This window comes from Vigna umbellata, chromosome 5 (genome assembly GCF_029865625.1).
Source record: "Vigna umbellata cultivar VRB3 chromosome 5, Vumbellata_1.0, whole genome shotgun sequence".
Lineage (NCBI taxonomy): Eukaryota > Viridiplantae > Streptophyta > Magnoliopsida > Fabales > Fabaceae > Vigna > Vigna umbellata.
This window is the reverse complement of record NC_142169.1, coordinates 3,011,861-3,017,190: the sequence shown is the minus strand read 5'-3', so window position 1 is coordinate 3,017,190 and position 5,330 is coordinate 3,011,861. Positions and strand designations below refer to the sequence as shown.

At 32.6% G+C, this 5,330-nt stretch overlaps 1 non-coding gene across 1 annotated transcript; it reads right to left on the bottom strand.

Annotated features, from left to right (window-relative positions):
• Window positions 1-1,777: 1,777 nt before the first annotated feature.
• Window positions 1,778-1,859, bottom strand: LOC124844923 (small nucleolar RNA snoR117). The gene has a single exon (XR_007029407.1). It is a non-coding gene; the product is annotated as a small nucleolar RNA snoR117 (small nucleolar RNA).
• Window positions 1,860-5,330: the final 3,471 nt, after the last annotated feature.

The window sequence follows — 5,330 nt, the reverse complement described above, 5'->3', positions numbered from 1 at the left end:
CAAATTAAAGTTGATAACAGTAATGGTGAGGTCATATTCCAAAGATTTTATGCATGCTTGAAGGCATGCAAGGATAACTTCATTTGTTGCAGACCTATTATTGGGTTGGATGGATGCTTTTTGAAAGGCAAGTATGGAGGGGAGTTACTAACAACAGTGGGAAGAGATGGAAACGACCAAATGTTGCCCATAGCATATGCTGTTGTTGAGGTAGAATACAAAGACTCCTAGACTTGGTTCTTGGAGCACCTTATTGAGGACCTTGGTGGGGCAGCTGTATGTGCAGGATGCACATTTATTTCAGACCAACAAAAGGTCAGTTAATGTTCAATATCTTGTACATATAACTGAATATCTTCATTACACAAATGTTAATTAAAATATCTTGAATATGTCAGGGTCTTTTGCCAGCTATCCAAGATCTTCTACCTGGTGTAGAACAAAGATTTTATGTTAGGCATTTATATTCAAACTTCAAAAAAAATTTTCCTGGAAAAAACCTTAAACGTCTCATGTGGAGGGCAGCAACAGCCACACATCCACAACAATGGGAGACTGAAATGAGGAATATTAAAGACATAAATTTAGACGCATTTAAATATTTTCTTGCCATCCCACCTAGGTATGTATTAAAGAGACATCCTTACCACCACCTCAACACCACAATGCTTGCCCAAGACGTAAGACAGGAGGTGCGCTTGGCGAAGACGAAAGACAAAAGACGAACCTCCTCTTCTTCCCCAAGATGAAAATATACTTTGGATGAGAGGGGATACCCTTAAATGTTAGGGCTTGGTAGGCCACCTGGATAAAACACAAGACACATTAAATTTTAGTGCACAATGCCACGTCGATAAAAGAAAAAATACAGCTCAGATCAATTTAACGTCGTTTCAGACCAGTTAACAATTAGGGTAAAATGTGTTCATTTTTACAAAAAATATGACCCAATTGAGACAGATGAAAAAACGAGGACCGAACTGAGATTTCCATACAAAATTGAGGACCAAGGGAGGGTTTAAACCTATATTTTATGTTAATTATAGTATCAATCAAAGTTAAAAACTTGGTATTTTAAAAAAAATATTATTACATCGATTGAATACTATATAAAATATCAATTAGTGAAAAAAAATACTTTTTTTAATAACTTATTTTGACATTAACCAAGAATTATAATGCAATAAAAATTTACAGTTAGATAATAGTAACATGTTTATGGTTTGTTTCACTATAAAGTATTTATAATATTATAAACTATTTTTTGTCATTCTAGAAGGTACAACATCCTAAGTAATATTAGTGGAACATTAATAAATTTACTTGAATAATAATAGTTTGGTAATAAATTAATTTTTAGAGAGCTACTCCCTCCACCACCCCAACTCCTCTCTACACCTCCTAAAAAATTTTAATTACAAATTACCCTTTTTTACTTTAACCATTTACCTTTTTTACTTTTATATGAAACCCTAATTCCTTACCACTCATTTTCACTCACAACAGTAGCCCCCACCCCCAACTCTCAGTTTCTCTCTTTCTTTCATATCTGTTTTTTCTCTACCATTCTCCATATCTAACCCCTCCAACTCTCAGTTTCTATCTTTATTTCATATATGTTTTTTCCTCTACCATTCTCCATATTCGTTTCCACTTCATTCTTTCTTTCTTCTTCATTTTGGTCTCTACTTGTGTGTTGATGGTGCGTTGCTGGTGCAGTGCGGTGGTGAAAAACTAACACGAAAACGATTATTATTCAGAAAAGTCGAAAGAACAAAGGCCTCAGATTTAAGAATTTGAGCATTCGTCAGAGACAGAGTCTCATATGGTACGGAAAAATTGGTCATGCATTACTGGCCAAATGCACCCGCAAAAACGCAAAAAATAAAGAAAACAAAATTAAAAAACAATATCAAATTTGCCCAAATTATGCACATAGCAAGCGAGGCTGTGAATGGGTGGATTGCAAATTAAATAGGCGAAAATGAAATGAAACCCTAATTTTCCTCTGCGAGTGAAACTACAGTTGTATACTCCATCTTTTTGCTTCAGCCCAAATCTTTCAAGAGCTTGTTACTGGCTTGACGTAGTATGCATTTCATTTTAATGTATTTGAATATACATTATGTTTGTTGTGCTCGTTGGTTGCTTGTGTTTTTTGTGTGCAGAAGAAGAAGATAATCGTGCAAGCCTCAATGGATAAGGCACATCCGTTTCTCCTTTAACGAATGTCAAGATTCGTTCATGGATGTTAACATCTGTTTAAAAATCAACACATTTTCACATCCATTACCGTGCTTGTGTAGCTCGCAGGACCACCTTTAACCACCATCACTAAGAGGAAGCTCTGCCACCACCAGACCTTCTTACACCACCACTAAGTTTTGTCACTTTTTGTAATCACTAGAGAACCAACGAAGCTTTGCTACCTCCAACCAAATACACCACAATAACTCCACACTATACCACCACACTTTCAGTAAACAAAACTCACAATAGGGGAGAAGAAGATTGAAAGTAAGAAGAGAGTGAGCAGGGGGTGGAAGAAACAGATCTCAAAGAGAGAAGAGACTGAGAGAAAGCTGGGGGTGGGGCTGTGCGAGAGTGAAAATGAGAAATGATTTAGGATTTCGTAAATAAATAAGATTAAAAGTAAAATAGTTAAAAATTAAAGGATAATTTTGTCATTAAAAAATGGGTGGGGAGGTGAAGGGAGCAAAGGTGGTGGTGGTGGAGGGAGCAACGCCCTAATTTTTATAATCTTATCAACAATGTGTTATATGGACCCAAAAGTCGTTTATCGAGTTGATTTTGTGCAATCAGCCTCCACATTGTGGAACCAACTATGAAAGTTTAAGATATTCCTCATATTATAGTGATTCTTCTCTGGTCTTGATGAGTTTTAGCTATAACAATTCATATCCTTCGAAATGGTTAAATATTCTATTAACGGATATTAGGTAATCAAGTATTATATTAGTTATAATTTATATATTATTATAATTTTTGCAAATTTGTACATCTGTCATTCATTTAATAGATGAAGAATTATAGGATTCTTGTATGTATATATATGATACTCTACTATTTGAAATAATACATAGGAAGGAGTACTGTGTGGTGATGGAGGGAGTAACACCCAAAAAAAAATTGTATGTCATCATCAGTTTGTAAGTCCTTGATTTATTTCTATATCTTCTTTTATTAAACCTTGATTTATTTCTTTTTGGAAAAAATAACATCATTTTTTAAATCTTTTTCTTTTACTTATCTTTACCTCTTGTAATACTCAATCGAATGAGATCTAAATTGTTTGAAAGTTTTCTTTTCTTTTCTTAAGTCATATACTTCTTGAAGGATCATCCCTTAAAAGATAAACAAAATGAGTTTCTTTTATGAAACTTGGTAGTCTAAAAGATTTTCCAATTCCCTATATTTTCTATTGCAAAGAGAGTGCTCCATCATAATCCAAGAAGATATTTAGGTGAATTTTAATATGGTGTCTGATTCATGTCCATGGTTATGATGCTTTTAATAGAATTTAAATGTTGGACATACATATACTTTATAAATGATATAGTTGACATTTTCATCATTGAAACTAATTGTATTTAGTGGATAAAACAAGTCACAATGGCTTAACATAGTTGAATTCGATATTGTACTAATTTTTCACTTCTATATATGTCCCATGAGACTCAATTTAGTTGCTTTAGTAGTGTTCAAGTGACAACTTTAATTTCAAGCACACAATATTACCATTCAAAGAATCAATTGCTCGTTAAAGGGATGTCGCTCCTCGCCAAAGCCATAACTTGATATTTGAAGGGTTAAATATGTTTTGGTCCCTAAATTATCATGCGATTTTTGTTTTAGTCTCTCTTCAAAACTTTGATCCATTTTCATCAATCTTCTTTTAGAAAGTCTCATATTTAGTCCTCTAAGATCAACATTGTTAGTTTTGTTTTTCTGACGTGATGATGTGCCACATCGTCAATACACATGTACAATAAACATTTGAAATTAAATTGAAATTAGGGTTTAACAGAAGAATGAAGACGTAAGTTCAGATTTATCTTAGAATAAAGGAAGATGAGTAATTTGTGGAGTTCGTGTTCAATGAAATTGTGACTTAGCATTTGAAGATTAACAAAGAGGAAATGCTTTAATTCTTGGAAATCTAGGGTTTCAACATGTAGGTAATTTAGTTTTGAAATCATTGTTGTAGTGTGATGAAATATGAGAGTATAGGATTTGGATGTACATGGAGGAGCATTGGTTCGAGAATGTCACAAACATGTAGATCGTCTTCAGAGTTAGCATCAAAAGTTTGTGGTTGTGGGGAAAGATTGTTGTTCTTGAAAGCAACTACTTTGAAGAACAAATGAAGATTAATTTTGAGTTGTAGAAATTGAGCAGTAAGTGAAAAAATGCATTACTTATAGTGATGAAGTTTTTATTGATAGTTTGTAATTTTAATTGTAGCCTAATTCACATTGTAATTACTTTGCATGAGTTAATGAAGAAGAATATGAAATTAAAGCTATTGTACAAACAAAAACTGTAGAATATGAAGTTTGTTTTGGAGAAATCTAACAGATTAGATACATTGTTTAATGGATTATTTCTTCCAGAAATGAAATATACAATCTGTTTTTAAGCATGATCATTAACAATCAATGAATGCATATACCAAGCATCTCAAGCACAAACACAATAAGGATAAAACACTTGTTATGTCATTTGTTGTTCAAAAAACCATAAAACCATTTTCTTGTTCATCATAAAAAACATGGGTATGTAATGTAGATATGGCTCCCCTATCAACAATATGTTTTCAAAACAATATACATAAGAGACCTTTTATAGTTAAAAAGGAAAATTAGATGCAATTTTGTGCAAGTCAATTAAACTTGACATATTAGTTTTGTTTTTACTTTCCTCATTATGCAAGCGCATACATGAACATTTATGTAATTTAGATGTTCATAATATTTGCTTAGGAATCATAAGTTGAATGAGCACCTCACTTATTATTATTAAAAGGTTTAAAGAATAATTCTGATGTATTATTTCAAAGAGTAGAGTACCTTATATATATACAAGGATCCTACAATTCTTCATCTATTAAAGGAATGACAAGTGTACAAATATGCACAAATTATAATAATATCTAAATTATAACTAACACAAATTTGATTACCTAATATCCGTTAATAGAATATTTGGCATATCTTAACACCCCCACTCAAGTTGGTATATGGACATCACACATTCCCGAATAGAGACTCATTAAACAATCTTTTTGACACTCCTTTGGTGAGAACATC